Genomic DNA, 17,859 nt, shown 5'->3' with positions numbered 1-17,859 from the left:
ATACTTCGCGTGCATCCACACTGTTAAGTGCTCAATAACTGGTAGTCTTTATTGCTGTTATTATGATTATAATTGCTGTGGTTATCATGGTTTTGGAGATGATGCCAGTGAAGGTCTGAGGAAAGAGAAATAATTATAAGTGACTAATAAGTGATGACAGTGGCTGGGAACCTCAAATCCTACTGCAAGGGCAACTCTGTGAGTCTCGGTGGGACATGTGTAGTCAACTGATTTGGAGATTAATCAGGAAAGTCTTCAACACAATGAACCTGGTCTAATTAATAAGTCCCATTCTTTCTTTTCAGAAGGCTCATTCACTATAGGATCTTACGTGGGTTTTTTTTCTCCCCAGCTTTATTGAGATATGAATGGCATATAACATTGTAAGTTTAAGATATATAATGTGATAATTTGATACATATATTGTCAGACTGAGTGAAGTAAGTCAGGCAGAGAAAGACAAATGATATCGCTTATATGTGGAATCTAAAAAAATGGTACAAATGAACCTATTTACAAAACAGAAATAGAGTCACAGATGTAGAAAATAAACTTATGGTTACCAAAGGGGAAAGGGGGGAGGGATAAATTGGGAGATTGGGTTTGACATATACACACTACTATATATAAAATAGATAACTAACAATAACCTACTGTACAGCACAGGGAACTCTACTCAATACTCTGTAATGACCTATATGGGAATAGAATCTGAAAATAAAGAATGGAGTATGTATATGTATAGGATCTTATGTTTAGAAGGAAGCTAGAAAATCAAGACTGTCTATAGTCATTCGCACTATAATCTCTTCTACAACCTCAGCAAGACGGTTGCCCAGACTTTGCTTGGATGCCTTGAGTGACAGAGAATACATTATTTTAAAGGCAACTTTGGACAGCTCTCATTGAAATGTTTTCCTTGTATTTAATACCCAGCTTCCACTCAACTGCCCCAGTTCTTCTTCCTGAAGATATATGAACCATGTCCAAATCCACTTCATAAGACAGTCCTTCACATACAAAGACAACTCTCAACCCATGAGCTCAGGCATCTTTCCCTCAGGTTAAACGTTCCTGGATCCATCAGTCAACTCTTTTTATGTCAGACTCTTGAGCACACTGCTATCTGTTTCCTAGCTCGGCTCTAAACATGTTCTGTCAACTAGTCAGCTAAACTTTTAAGTGCTTATCATTCAGAACTGAAGAGAAATATTCCCAGTAACCAGATTATCACACAGTGGTGATGGTGATGATGTTGATAAACACAATTTACCAAGCATTTTCTATGTGCCAGGCATTGTTCTAAGGGGGTTAAAATTACTATCTCGGTTAATACTCACAACAACCCTATCAAGTAGGTATAATTATTCCACCCATTTAATGAACAAGCAAAGTGAGGTACAGAGAGGGTTAAGTAACTTGCCCAGCATTCCACAGGCTGTGGGAATAGAGGCGGGTTTTGCAGCCAAGAACTCTAGCTCCAGAGCGTACTATTTTCGCCAATAAATTATACTATAGAACTGTCACCTCCTTTGTTTTCATACCTTTATTAATTCAGTCTCAGAACATTAAGGCACATAATTTCTATCGTTCTCAGCTCCCTGCCATTCACAAAGTTGACGAGCATGCTCTCTTACCTTCCCTCAAGCCCCTAATAAATGGCGAGTAAGACAAAGCATTGGACATTCACCAGAAACTTCCATGTAAGTCAAAATGGACCCATTTACCAGGACCCAGTGGTATATTTAAAGAGACACTGCTTTACTGAATAGCTCTTACATCCAATCCCTTTTTCCCCATCTGTGGATGAGGATATCACAAAGGGTATTGCCAAATACCTTGCTGATACTTAGCTATGCTAGGCCCATGGTACTTTTCTGAGCTTTAAGTATAGTAACAATATTGAATAATATGTGAGTTTAGTTGCTTATATGGCTTGTTTTTAGTGTTTTTAGTGAATGACTATGGTTCTCTTTTTTCTTCGGTGGGCTCATATCTTCTGTTAATAATGCAATCCAAAATCTTTCCCAGATGCCAGTGAAGTTCGTAAGCCCATAACTTGCACTATCTACACTTTTTCCATCTTGAGTCATTACAAACCTCCCCCATTCTCTACAGTTTCTCAAAAACCAACTGGATTTCAAAAATCTTATTTTCAAATTCTCTCTGTATCATTCATCTAAGTCAAGAAATTTGAATTAATGCAGACCAATTAGGTGCTTTCTAACAGGCTCTGATATTAAATTTCCTAACTTTGTCTATCTTCTCCTGGCCAAAGACCTATTTTCTTGTCAGAGAAGACAGGGGTAAGATAGGAGTGAGGAATTCTTTCACATCATTTAGGGCTCTGTTGCAAATGACAGAAAATCTAGCTCATGCTGGCTTAGACAGAAGAAGGAATGTAATCAATCATGGCTGGAAAGCCAGAGGTAGTCTAGGTGGAAGAATGTTTGATCCAGGGCCTTAAAATGTCACCAGAACCTAGTTTCTCCCCATATTTTAGCTCTGCTTTTCTCCATTCTAGCTTCATTTTTAGTCCCATTGTGGCAGCAAGATGGTGGCCAGAAGGTCAGTTTTATACCATCCCAAGTTGTAGCTCAAAGGAAGGAGAAGTACCCCCCTACAAGATATAAACGAAGTCCTGAGACTGAATGTCACTGATCCAAACTGTGACATTAGGTGTGGGTTAGGTGCTCAGCTATGAACAAAATAACCACAGCCAGAGTAATGGAAGTTCCTGATGGACTTAGAGCTCACATGCTCATCAGGTGAGCCAGGAATGGAGTCAGTGCCACTACATCACTGGACTGAGCATGAAGGAAAATAAAAATCAAGAAACATTTATTGAAATAAGGGAAAATGAATACCAGATCTCTTAAAAAAAATGTTTACCGTATCTTACTTCTCCATCAATAGCCCATCAATTGTAAGTAGCAAACCATTCTTTAATATCTTCCTCAGGCATTAACTGAAGAACATCTCTCTGTTTGCCACAGCCCTGCAACACTAAATGTCCTGTGGCTTCAGCCCCGCTGACACTCTTCCTCAGGTACACACCACTTTCTTATAGCCACCCTGGGCTAAGTGCTCACACCTTGCCTCCTCTGTGAAATAAACCTCATATTCATCATACATCCCCAGTAGCTCAGGGCTTTGTCTCCTCTTCCTCTGTGGCATCAAATGCCATTCCCTCCCCTGCCCATTTCAGCTCCTGGTAATCCAGAAGGTAATCTCTTTTCAAGAAGATCCAGTTTATCCTCTCCAAAAATTTTCATTCTTAAATTGACTCACATGACATTGCCAATATTTGACTTTTTTTTTTTACCCAGAAAAATGGCAATTTCTATGGTCAACCCAATAGGCCTCTCCTGAGACACAGTTTCTCCTCTTTCTTGTCTTCTTCTGCTACATTCTTCCAATTTCCCAGACTCTGATTCATGTTTCTACTTTTTTCTACCTTGCTGGAATCTTGTCCTTCTTGGTCTCCTTTTTGCATTGGCCCTTCCATTCTGCCAAGGCATTCTTCCCTCCAAGCTCACACCGTGCGTATCTTCCTAAGGATGGGGAAACAAATTCTGCTTTGCTATCCAACTTGTCTTTCTACGTTAGAAGTATTCCACAGTAGTGTGTGTTTGGTTTGACAATGATAACGATCTGCATTTTACAGATCAAGACATGGGTGTTCAAAGAGGTTGTACGGTTTTCTAATTAGTACCAGAAATGCATCTGGTAGCCAGGTTCTAATTCAGTTGCTCTTTTTAAAGATACATTGGATTCTCCTAACTTCTGCAGTTTTTTAATTGCAGAAACAGCAAACAGCGGTAAGTGCTTCCTTAAACATACCTGATCAATTTGGTTTCATTTATTAACATAAATAGTAACATTAGCATTTGCACAGTGCTTTACAGTTTATAAAGCACCTCCATCTTTTTTATCCCATTTGTTCCCAACATGAAAATGCCTGAAGTAGGTATTAATTATCTGATGAAAAAACTGAGGCTAAGAGCATTCAAGTGGCTTGCTAAGAGTCTTGCAGCTGGTAATGAATGAGTCTACGCAAGACTCAAACCCTGGACTTGTGCTTCCAAAGTCAACCCTCCTCTCATCTTCCATGTTGACCCTAAAACCCTCACTGGATCTTGCTCATCATGGGACCACACAGTATTCTCAAAGCTATAGGAAAAAGGAAATTTTTAGGCCCAATGCCACGACCTAAATTTGCCTAGTAATGGACAGAGTGATTTATCCCCACCTGAGAAATCAGGAAGGACACCAAAACAAGAGCCTGAGAAGCACAGAGGCAGGAAAAATGAGAACAGGGGTAAAAAAAGTATAGCGAGTGAAAAAGAGGACAATACAAAAGAAAAACCAGAAGAGAAATTGTGATCGCATAACAGACAGCAGAAAAGACAGCGAGACAGGACAAAATAGGCATATATTTTTTTAAAAGAAAAGCAACAACAAACACATTATCCTAAAGCCCACAGGTGCCAGCAATTCAAATAAACATATAGGAATTAACAGAATTAACACAGCCTTAAATAGCCTGGCTCACCAGATGTGGCCTCCTATCAGGGTTCTCTAAAACGTAAAGTTATTACAGACTAAACCGTTAATCACCTGCCCAGAGACTATCTCTGGCTGCAAAATCCCATTCAGGTTTAAGTGGCTAATAATCACAAAGGGATGTGGATTGTAATGTGCACAATGATGTTCTACCCAATCCTTTTTCCTTTAAATATGTGTTCCACTCTCCCCGTTCTCCTGCTTTCCTTCCTCCCCACTAGAGATGCCATGAGAAAAGAAAGGTGGGATAGACCAGTCGGTCTCAGAGTTCTCAGCAGCAGGAGAGCTTCTCCATGGGCGATGGAGAGCCAAATGGAGAAGCAACATGGCAGCGGAGAAGTAACAGATTGAGGGGAAAGGAAGATGGTGTAGAAAGAACCAAGTCAAACAACACAGAAGACGCCAACGCATAGGATATTGTGATGGGCTTTAGTCAGCTCCCTGGTCCTCATAATAGAGACACTATTCATGCAACTCAGCCTTGATTTGGCTTTCCTCTACTGCACTGTGCTTCATCCAACAACAGTAGCTCAGTAATGTCAAGGACAGAGGAAAGGGGAAATAAATGTCCTGACAAGGAGGGTCACTGGAAACTGAAATGGGAGTTAGAAGGAAGCACTTTTCTGCAGAAACCTGAAGATTGAGAGAGGCACTCCCCTGGCCCAGTGCTAAAGCCAATGGACCAGCCTTCCCAACTCTTCCTCATCTCCCTAGGACAAAAAGATGAATCAAGTAGAAGTAGGAGATGGACTAACTTCAGTTCTCAAGGAATTTAAAGCCTGACGGACAAGCTGTCAATCTATGTCATTCTACTACTTCAGATCCTTCAATGGCTCTCCATTACCTAAAGTCCAAGGGTAGAGTGTGATATAAAGCTCTCTATGACCTGGCCCCTACCTAACTTTTCAGATACATTTTCAGAACTCCTGATCTTATATTTTGTGCCCTGACATTGGCAAACTGTTTGTAAGTTCCTCACCCAGACACCACGACGTGCCCTGTCTCTGGGCCCTTGCTCATGCTGCCCCATCACCCCGGAGCACCACTTCTTCCCTGTTCATTTCTACTTGTCTTCAAGCCACCCTTGGGCATCATCTCCTCCACAGTGTTTTCCTGAACCCCATGATATACTAAGTGCTTCACCTCAGCAGCCCCACCGCACCTGTGAATGCCTCTTTTTTTGTGCATTAACTGCTTTTCCTTGAAATTATATTTGTGTGTCCCCCACTAACTGTGAGGTCCTCTGAGGCAAGAACTGTGTCTGATTCATCTCTGTGTCTTAGCACAGTCCTTGGCATACTGTATTTTTTCAGCATATACCTGTGGATCTAAACTCTGCCAGATTTTAGAGCTCCACGAGGTTAGCTCAGTAATGAATTAATTTATTTATTTGTTCCAGACATGCTTATTGAGTGTTTTATTTTATGCCAGGAACTCTTCTAGGTGCTGGGGAAACACCTGTGAACAGATGAGGCCTTTGTCCACAGGGAGCTTACATTTTCGTAGAAGGGAGATTGACAGTTGTCAAATAAACCAGTGTCCAAAGGAAACAGACTAGGTAATGACTGAGGGTGGGTAGGATGGGTTATTCCAACTTCAGTGAAGATGAGAGAATTTTAGTAAGGCAAACCTCAGAATAAAGTTGTGTTTTTCCCCCAGATAGTGATTTGGTAATATGGGAAATACAAACATATGCACGTGCTAATGTATATTCACTTACTCTTAAATTTATTTCATAAACTGTTTTATAAGAATGATTACATAATCCTTAATCATAATTATTGTAGCAAAACATCATTGTATATTTATGTATGGTTTCACTTTTACGTATATTATTTTATTTGTTCTTAAGAACACAACAGAGGTCTTATCATCTCCATGTTACAGGTTAGGAAACTGAGGCTCAAATAAGATCAGTGGCTTATTCCAGGCCATATAGCCAGTAAAGTAATAAAGCTGGTATTCCCAATCAGGTTTTCTGATTTTAAACCCAGTATTCTTTTCATTTATACTATGATGCCTCCTCAAAGCCTTTTCAATCCCGTTCTTCTCAGAGTGGGTTCCAACCCATTTCTTTTAGTCTTGCTGGGCCTTTTTATGTAATACTTCACTCATTTCAGATAGCTGGGAGGTTCCTAAAAGATTCAACTATTGCCATGTCAGGATGTTCTTTAATGATCCCAAGAAAGTCACATTGTCAATAGTGCCTAAGAGCATTTATCTAAAAGCTATTTTTTAAACTTACAAACATGTGATTTCATTTGGCAAATATTTATTGAGCGCCCACTAGGTGCTAAGAACAATTCTAAGAGCTGGGGACACAACAAGAACAAAAATATGACAGACATGTTAAAACACAAAACCACGAAGAGGTACAAGGTGGGGATTTTTGTGATGCTTGAGTGGACACAAATATTGAATTGATAACTAGGGCATGCAGAGTACTTCAATAACTGGATGATAACATGGACCCTCTCTGTCACGCTTTTACTCTGGTATCAAGTTAGGAGCTGTGCACACAGGTGAAATCCACAATCACTTTGACTCGAGTGGAGCCAGCAATATCACAAAAACAAACAACCCAATCCAAAAATGAGCAGAAGACATAAATAGACATTTCTCCAAAGAAGACGTACAGATGGCCAAAAACTACACGAAAAGATGCTCAGCATCACTAATCATTAGAGAAATGAAAATCAAAACCACAATGAGGTATCACCTCACACCAGTCAGAATGGCCATCATCAAAAAATCTATAAGCAATAAATGCTGCAGAGGGTGTGGAGAAAAGGGAACCCTCTTGCACTGTTGGTGGGAATGTAAATTGATACAGCCACTATGGAGAACAGTATGGACGTTCCTTAAAAAACTAAAAATAGAACTACCATATGACCCAGCAATCCCACTACTGGGCATATACCCTGAGAAAACCTTATAATTCAAAAAGAGTCATGTACCACAATGTTCACTGCAGTTCTATTTACAATAGCCAGGACATGGAAGCAACCTAAGTGTCCACCGACAGATGACTGGATAAAGAAGATGTGGCACGTATATACAATGGAATATTACTCAGCCATAAAAAGGAATGAAATTGAGATATTTGTAGTGAGGTGGATGGACCTAGAATCTGTCCTACAGAGTGAAGTAAGTCAGAAAGAGAAAAACAAATACCGTATACTAACACATATATATGGAATCTAAAAAAAAAAAAAAAAATGGTTCTGAAGAACCTAGGGGCAGGACAGGAATAAAGACGCAGGCGTAGAGAATGGACTTGAGGACATGAAGAGGGGGAAGGGGAAGCTGGGACGAAGTGAGAGAGTGGCATGGACAGATATACACCATCAAATGTAAAATAGATAGCTAGTGGGAAGCAGCCACATAGCACAGGGAGATCAGCTCGGTGCTTTGTGACCACCTAGAGGGGTGGGTTAAGGAGGGTGGGAGGGAGACACAAGAGGGAGGGGATATGGGGATATATGTATACATATAGCTGATTCACACTTTGTTGTACAGCAGAAACTAACACAACATTGTAAAGCAGTTATACTCCAATAAAGATGTGATAGATAGACAGATAGATAGATAAAAGAGTGGAGCCAGAACTTAACTTTCAGGTGTGAAGTAACTGTAGTTCCAAAGATAAAAACTATTTTGTGCCACACACAAAGTATCAACGATCTGGAAGAGAAATCCCATAAGGTCTTCACCATGTCCCCATTTTGAAAAAAATGAAACATAAAAGCACCCAGCTCAGCTTAAGGCCGCTTAGAGCCACAAATGGCCAGAGGTGACAGAAAAAGAAAGAAAAAGAGAAAGAAAGAGAAAGGGAAGGGAAGAAGAAGTTGTAAAATAACGTCTGACTCTTCTAAGGGGAAATAGTTAAAGTGGGTAAGTGGGATTTATCAAGGAGGGAAGTCCCAAAATAGCTGGAAGCTTTTACTGTTTACGAAATTGTCAAAGAGAAATGCCAGGAACAAGAGAAGAATTTCCTAGACTTTCGCACAGAAAAGTGAATCATAATTAAATGGAAAGAAAGACTATGCCAGGATTTCATTAAACTCAAAGCTATCTGTTTAAAGCACTCAGACAAATGAGAAGGCCTCCCAACTCCCTTAGAAAGACCATACTATATACGTTAAAGGAGAGATGGTGCAAAAGTTTATATTAAGTTCTTGTTTCGCCTACCACTTCCTTCACTGTTTTGGACTTTCTTTCTTCTAACTTGATCTGGATTTAAATTCTGCTTAGCTGCTAGCTAAGATATGTGCATATTTTTATTACTATTACTGTTATTTCTGTCACTGACACTGGTTTTCAGAACTGTCTTTAATTTTTAAGCTATTAAGTGCCACTTTTCACAGACTTTTGAAGCTGTCTGCTCTCCATCTGGACAGTGTAGTATGTGAGTACGTGTGTGTGGGTGTGCGTGTGTGTGCAGATTTTATTTACTTTAGGTTCTGCATGGATAAAATCATCAGAGATATCTTCATGTTTTTATGAGACTTGTTGCAAAATATTCAGGGGCATCCTTCCTGATTGATAGATCTGCGGTTGGGAAACTGCTCCTTTGTCTCAAAATACATAATGGAGAGATAGTTCAACATAATTCTGTTCAGGGGAAAATTAGTCCTAGAGGCCACCCCTAGACCCAGTCCAGGAGAAACTCCAGGCTCAGGGCTGCTTCACGACAAAAACGGATGAGCTCTGCACAGCAATCAATGCTTAATTCATTCCTGAGCTAAAAACTTGGAACAAGAATGCTCCTATCTGGGCTTCCCTGGTGGCGCAGTGGTTGAGAGTCCGCCTGCCGATGCAGGGGACACAGGTTCGTGACCCGGTCCGGGAAGATCCCACATGCCGCGGAGCGGCTAGGCCCGTGAGCCATGGCCGCTGAGCCTGCGCGTCCGGAGCCTGTGCTCCGCAACGGGAGAGGCCACAACAGTGAGAGGCCCACGTACCGCATGAGAGTGCAATTCCAATGGAGTGTGATTTAACAGTGTTTAAGAATCTTTCAGGGTTCATTAGACAGAGTAGTTTATACCGTTATTCTACTTAAATAGGAGTAAATCCCAGGGAAGAAGTGCACTATGTCTACTGCAATTCCGTCAGGAATGACCTGTGGAGACCCTGTAGCCAGCAGAAGCCTAGGTAATGTCCAGCAGGAGAGGAAAACTCTCTAAGACTTTTCTCCTGTCATTTTTCCTTCAGAACAAGAACAATACAAAGCTGTAATTGGATTTTTCCCTCCTTTGTCATGTCTCTCCTTCCTCCCCCTTTCTCTCAATGCACACATGGTTTATTGCAGCAAGGCCCAGCTCAAATATCAATTCTTCTCCAATGCTGACTCCCACCTAAAATGTATCTGTTTCCTCTGCTCAATTAGATCACTTCATCTGTGGCACTGAACACATAGTGCCCTGAGCTATAACTGTTCCCTTACAGATCTCATCTCTCTTCCCAGATTACAAAGTCTTCACACACAGAGACTGTGTTTTGCAAAGAGCCATTAAGGTTAGTTACAGCACAAAAAAGGTACCCAATGATTATTTGATAAATGTCTCCATTCAGTAAATAATTATTATGCACCTGCTCTATGCCAGGTATAACAGACGCAACTCCTGTCTAGACACAGCTCACAGCCGAGTGGCGTGAGTGAATGCACGTGCGATGCCATCTCATATGTAACTGATGTGCAACAAATTCCAAATAACCATAATAAGAATAAAACATGTGCCCTGAGAGGAGGCTCATAACATGTCACAAGGGATCTTTATCTACAAGAAAGAACACTGTTAGCTTCTCAAGGAATTTCCACAGGGAAATGGTACAGCTATCTTAGGCAATCAAGCTTAGTTTAGATTAAACAAAAAAGTGCAGTGCACTGCTCTGATGACACTGTGTGCTGAAAGAACTCCAGCAAATCAAGTCTGATTCTTTTTGCCTCAACAATTGACCTTAGAGATTGAACTTACACTTGACTGAAGCTCCTTTGCTCTCAGACAGAGGTCTCAACACATTAGCTACAATAGTAATAAATGAGTAATGGTAAAGCTCCACTGCTTTCTCACAGCTGCTAGCTCTCAGGGAGGAAAAAAAAAAAAGGAAAAACGAGTCTTCTGGGCCTTAATGTTATATTCTGAGAACTCTCCTTCATCTCGAATAATGAGACTCTTGGGAACACCAAGCTTAGCAAAGGTAAAATAATACATAAGTTATGTTTTAGACAAGACACACAACCACAAATTGAGCCACTTTTAGCTAAGGCTTCCCTACTTGCCAAGTCAAAAATACAAAATCAAACTTCACACAGGTCTAGTTCCTTGTGATTTCAAAGTCCTTTTGTCTGAGTTATTTCATGTAATTTATAAAGCACAGCTACCTGTGGGATCAGGTTCCTCATTAGTTAGATGAGGAAACAGAACCACAGGGTGTTTAAGTGGTGAACCCAAGGTCCTGCAACCAGCTTAAACTGGGATCAAAACCTAGGGCCTCTACTTTTAAGTCCAGAGTCTTTTCTGCTACAACCTATGGCCTCACAGAATAGATTAGAGGACAGATCCAGTCACTGAGCTGAAAATTTCATTTGTTCTTAGACAGTCAGTGCATTAAATGGAATGGGTGAACCTTACCTCTTTAAGGCAGCCCATGAAGTTGTTGCTGACGGGTGAGCCTGGCAAGTCAGCGGTACTTGGGCTTCCTCCCACATAGAAGAAGTCATCTGAGCCCAGCATGGTGTAGTCCTCTTGAGTGTAGCCCGTCGTGGTAAGGATGCCATCCACAGAGATTGTCACCTGGTGGAGGGACATAGGGACAAAAAAAAAAAATCCCAACAATGACCTTACAGTCCTATCAAAATCCAGGGCTTCCCCTACCGGTGGCATCACTTTCACTGAGATTTGGGTGAGGTATTCTTTCTAATTTGGGTTGATTTTGGTATGTGCAGCCAAGTTCCATTTTCTGGTCTGCCTCCCTGTGGCCCAAGCCTCCAGTGTCTCCCTGCAGACTCCTGGGAGAGTTTTTCCGGAACTGCCAAGCTGAGCAACTCGCCCTACCCATTGCCCTCTTCACTCAGTCAGGCTAGAAAATGGAACTATCCTCAGATGTCTCAGTTCATTGGTAAAATGAGCATTTACTTTCGAAAGATTGTCACTTATAGTGGTCGTGAGAAACAGCAAAGGAGATGTTTGACAATGGGGTTTGTTAGGGGGTTGGTCTTTGGTTGTTGATGCTTTTTTTCTTTTTCTTTTCTTTTTCTTTTTTTATCTGTTTCTTTTTGGGCTCACACCACGCTGACAAACATGCATTCAGGGAGGGAAGGAAAAGGGTCTTGATTTTGATGAGTCACGGGTGATACATGCCACGGACTACCCAGGACACCAACCCCTGTCCTCCCTTGTGTGCCATCACCACCAGCCAGAGAAGAAATGATCCAAACCAAAAAAGGCAACGCTAACAAAAAGAATGATGAGGCATAATAGCCAAAATAATAACAATGCCCACAGGAAATAAACGGCACCCATACACCCAACATCCATGAAAGGAGCAGAGGGCACAGAGAAGAGATGGGGCCTCGAAGCGTGCACGCACCGTACACTGACACACCCATGCGAAAATCATCTGGAGCCAAGAGAGAAGGCAGAAGAATAAAAGGGAGGGAAGTGGGACAAGGGTGAAGAGCACTAAAGAAGAGAATCAAAATCCACTTCACACTTACATGCACTAAACCAACTGAAAAACAAGATGGGAGTGAAAAGAAGAAAACACACTCAAAACTAAAGGGTAGTCTTTCCCCTGCCTGCCACCTCCCTTACTAACAAAAAAGAAAAGAAAAAGTCCAAACCCAACCCCAAAATATATGAAGGGTGAGAGGAGCATGAAGAAGCATGGAGACAAAAGAGAGAGAGAGGAGAACGTGGAGTGGGGTTGATGACTGGTAGGTTGTTAGTACTGAGGAGGAAAACAAGGGAACAGATTCTGATGCCAATGGGGAAATTCACGAGACAGGAACATGCCATGCAGAGTTTGTACGGAGAACACAAATTGGCACAGCTCCCTTTGGCCAAGGTGGGAAGTATGGTGAAAGGAGGGAACGGAAGAATACAGGAAGTCGAGTACTTTCCTCCCCAGATCACCTGTGGCAGCCGTGGCCACACAAAAGGGAAAGAAAAAAGGGATTCGGGAGTGGGGAAGGGGGAAAAGAAAGGAGGACGAGTGAGGGGTAGGAAGACACGGAGAGAAGAAAGTCCTCAATAGAAATCTCTGTTGTCCCTAGTCGATAACTTGGAACTCGCAAAATAAGAAAACAAAACAAAACGAATTTAGCTCAACAAAGAACATTTCTTTAAAAAAAACTTTTTTTTAGGAAAAAAAAATTACAAAGTAGAGAAAAGGAAAACTGTCCCAACCAAACTCATCCAAATAGTGTCAGGACAGGTGCATCCCCTTCCATTTTCTTCTTAAAGAAAAAGAAAGGCTCGTATTTAATTCAACAGAAAATTTTAAAAGAAGTAACAACTCTAAAGAGGATAAAAGGGGGGTTTGGGGAGGAAAAGGGGGGCAACACACGGCAAACCCAAAAAAAGAGACAATAAGAATGATATCTACCAGACAATGTAGTTTGTTTACCATAGCGTGTCCGATGCCTGAGTGCTTTGCGGAAAAGGGGGAAGAAAGGAAATTAAAAATTGTGAACAGAACGATTGTTAATTAAAAAAACTAAAAACAAAGATGAGTCGTTAGGGTGTTAGTACATTCGTCGGTTAGTAAAATGACACATTGCATGAATGATCTTGTGTTAGTTTTTTCAAAAAAAAGGCACCCGACACAGAAAAAGAGAGTGGGGGAAGACAATGAGACCAAGACTCTATGGAAAACCTGGGCACCTGGGGCACAGCCAGGAAAGGAGCTGCAGTCCACCTTGTCTTTGTAACCACCCTCTTCTCCCAAATACACTCAGACCAGACCTCACCCCAGTCAGAATTAGCATCATACTTACTTTACAAGAGCTGTTCTGAAAGAACACCGCCCTGCTCCCTTCCCACCCTCTAGCACAAACACAATCCATCTGTCCTGAAAGAAAAGACCCCCAAGGTTTATCGTTCCACACGTAGATAAATAGAGAGAGCTGAAATACCAATACTTTGGGGATTGTTTTTTCACATCTGACTCTGATTACATGCATGGACAATCATGATTTTCTCCTAGGACAAAAACATCTTAAAACATTTACAGATCACATCTAGCACAGGAAGGCTACATATGTAGTTTACTCTGGGTTTCCATGGGTAATTTAAAGATCCACAACCCCCTTGATTTTGTGGATTTGTGCAGCAGGAGGGCAACTTTCTCCTCTTTCCTGTTCTCTCAGGTTTAAATAACTGTGTCGTTAGAATGCATCAAAAGAGTTGGAGTCTCCTTCATTAGCCAATAATGTTACTTTGTTTACTTTGCCAGAATGTCTCCTGTTAGAATCACTCTCCCCTCATTCCTCTTTAAGAATGCTTTTCAAGCTTTTAAGCAATTTCTTGCATGGATAGCAGAGAGAACTGGCAGGTTAAACATGATTAGAGAAGCCCTACAGTTAGTCTTTTCTTCGCTGTTTTCAAATGTTAAATTACCAACACACCCTGAGCTGGGAGGCTGGAAGTCTAGAAGATGGTTAACCCCAGTTTTGTGTTTGCGGTTTGACTAAAGTGGCATATAAAAGTAAAGCACTTCCTGTGATGGCCATGACCGTGGACTCAGGTCCTGGTTATAATTTAGAACAGATAATCCACGTTCCCTCCATTAATCAGAACCCCCAGTAAAGTACCTGACCTTGGCCTGACTTGGCCCAAAAGCAGAACCGTAGCAGATGACCAAAAAGGAAGAAAGGGGGAAAGTTCTGCTCCATTTGGTAAGGAAACCCCGAGTAAGCTTTCCTCAGATGAATCTTTACCACAGAAGCCATTCAACCTTACCAAAAAGAGTAGGCGAGACTGCCACCAGCTTACTGTCAAATATTTATGAAGTGATTTACAGTTTAACTGAAATAGACAGGGGCTTCCCACCCCTTCAAATGTATCCTAGGGAACTCAAAAAGATGTTATAAATGTACTTTTAATGGGAAAAATAATAATCTTAGCTGACTCAGGGTTGAAAGGATTGTATTTGCAAAATCAACTCTGCTTTTCTGAGATTTTTTTCCTCTTTCAATAAATTGCATTTGGATGCAAAATTCAGTGCAGATTCCGATGAGGTCCAATTTTAGGTGCACTTTCTCTAAAAGATTCATACTCCTTCTGCCGAGAAATGCCCCCAACACCCTAGGGCCTCAGTAGCCTTGTCTTGAGAGCTCTACTTAGCTGCATCCATGGGGACAGACAGAGGCAGTCACCTTTGAAAGAATACTCAGCATGTAAATCATGTGCATGTCCCAGCGAGTCTAGCACCCAGACCATGGATGAGCTCATAATCCTTCTGGAACATAAGGTGCTTTGCATATTTAGCCACCACACGTGGAGGACTGTAATCACCATCTCACAAATGGAAACTGTGGTGTGGAAAGGTTAAATGCTTTGTCCAAGGGCACAGAGAGGAGTCGGGTCTTAGAACTTGGACGAGAAACCCTATAGTGTTGCCTTCCTCTGCTTGTTCAGACTAACTCAGCACAACCAATATTTGAATTACAGTTTGGTTCGTCCCCATTTCAGTGTAAAGGACTGAATTAGGGCCCAACTCTATTTTAGAAAAGTGTTTTTAGTGGTAATGAAAGTGAGCCTTTTCCGGCTAATTGGAATCATTCTAGAACGGCAAAGAAGCATGTGGGGTGGGAGAGAGCGAGAGAGAAACAGATTGGCTGGTGAGAACCACAACCTGATTCCGCTCCCCAGTACGTGAAAATCCCCCCTTAACTGACTAATGGCAGAAGGGTATTACTGTGCAACTGCCAGTCAAAACCGACAAAAGGTCATATTCTCCTTTTTGGTCTAGTCTCTGCTACTCAAACCTTTCAAGCCCTTATATGTTAGCAAATGAAAATTTGATGTGGGCTCTCTTGGCCGCTGAGGGGGACTCTCCTGTAAGTACAGGTGGGGAATGATGAAAGGAAACATAAGCAACAGGATTCTTTGGCCTTGCAGGAAAAACACAGAACGGTGATTCAAAAATGTTCGACCTGTGTGTATGAAGATGACGGGGGATTCTAACTCTTAGGATTTGGCAACTTCATCACAGATAGAATAGCATCTCCAACCACGGGGCTTCCTTGACATGCTTAAGTGTGGAAGTGGGTATTTCGAATATTGTGTGTCTCCAATGTGGAGGAGCCTTCTCCCTTCACTGAGCATTATTAAGGAGTTACACTTTTATCAAACAGAAAACATAGGCAAACACCTGTCAGCTCTCATGCTTTCATGTTTACATTAGGAGGCATTAAATCAATCACACTGGAGAAGAAAATTTGATAAGCACCTTCTGGAAATTTACATAATGCTTTCTGATTTAGTAAAGGATGAATGCTGTCCCTCTGAGTTTAATGACAAATTCACAAGTAGAAAATCCAAGTGAAAACAGAACCTGGAAAAGGCAGTCTCAGAACAGACCTTGACTTTTACAGGAAGTGTTTGTAATTTTTTCCTGATGTGGGCTGGTGAGGTATTATTACTGTTGTTATTGTTATCACTATTATTAGTTATGAAATGGAAAACAACTTCACTGGGCTAAGGCTTTCTGAGAGTGTTGTCACCTGACGGAGTTGCCTGCTTAGAATCAGCAAGCGATGGGAGTTCTCAAGCACGTACAGAACCAGGAAAGGCTGCTCCAAAGTTGACTTTTTTATGTGGGTCCTTCCACTTTCCAGGCCTCCTAGTCAACTGAAGAGTGTCAGAGGTAGAGACAGGGGCAATAAAGTATACCACAACACCAAGGAACAGAGAAACAAAGGAATTCAGAAAGATCGCAGCTAATTCACTCCAAGGCTAGAGGTTAACACAACGACCCAACAGAAAGAATAAAAGTGGACAAGGGGTTGGTAAATCAAAAGGAAGAGAAAAAGAGAGACTTCTTCTGGAAGGAATTAAAATTATGGCATCATGGCCATGGCTAACTTAATTAAAAAGAAAAACATATATTCAAAGAATGAGAAAAATCTACCAAGCTGCAGAAACAAAACGCCCTCCCTAATTGATTTAGCAATAGTACAATATTCAAAGGTAATCAAGAAAATGATACAAAGAAAAGCAAAACAAAAGGAAAGTATTTATAACTTTTATCTATACAACTGAATTTTTTTTCTTAAATAACAAGCACAAATGGAAAATTGAAGTAAGAGAAGAAACATATTTTAATAATTATCCTTGTGAAATTGTAAAGGCTGGGAGAAAGTTTGACTTCGACATATCCAAACCCATAGGGTATCTCTACCCCTCTCCATGTAACCTAACCCACCACCTACTTCACAAACTTCCTCCCCAGCCACCTAAGAGGAACCTCTGGGCACTCTCTCCCCTCAGCCATTACCTGCCGGAGGTTGCGTGTCACTTTGACATCATGCCAGGCGTTGTCATTGAATTTTCCATTCACTGGCTCCACAATGGCCTCAAAGGCCCCAGACCCCAGGTTAATGACCAAGGAGACTGCGCCATCCTTCAGAGCCAGGTTGACATAGTCAGCCGACTTGCCCGTGTGCAGGATGAGCCCGTTCCGCTGCCAGGTCTTAAAGGACAGGGTGATTTCATCACTGCTGCTCTGGATTGGGTTCTGAGACAGGTCGTAGCACAGGTACTCTGAGCCTCGGAAAGTCGCCACATTCTCCTCTCGAGCTACAGAGAAAGAAAAGGGGAAAGCAATCAACACTTGACTGGCATGAGCCGGGTCTATGCAAATACCAAACAGAACACACTCACACGCACACGCGCACACACACACACACACGCACACACATACATGCACACACACGCACACAGGGCAGTGTCCCTGCCAGAGGCTTGATACCAGCACAACACCCCCTCCAACTATTCCACAAGACTCGTATCTAAGTACTAGGGAAACTAGCAGAGAAGGTAACTGCAGAGAAGTTATATGTCCACACAGGGGTAGAAGACTAACACGATGGTGCAGGAAAGCTTGCTACCTTTCCTTCAAATTTTCTCAGAGAAAAGCCTAAAGGGAAATTTCATGCAAAATGGTAAAGTGAGGTTTACTTGCTTTTGCATCAATATTGGCTTTTAAATGCTTGTAGAAGAGCTGGTTTAGAATGGATAATTAACTATTCTGACAAAGGGTTCTTTAGCTCTAGGTATCTTTTAT

This window comes from Delphinapterus leucas, chromosome 2 (assembly GCF_059928025.1).
Source record: "Delphinapterus leucas isolate spDelLeu-1000000601 "Yukka" chromosome 2, BTC_Dleu_Yukka2, whole genome shotgun sequence".
Taxonomy (NCBI): Eukaryota; Metazoa; Chordata; class Mammalia; order Artiodactyla; family Monodontidae; genus Delphinapterus; species Delphinapterus leucas.
This window is presented reverse-complemented; position numbering follows the sequence as displayed.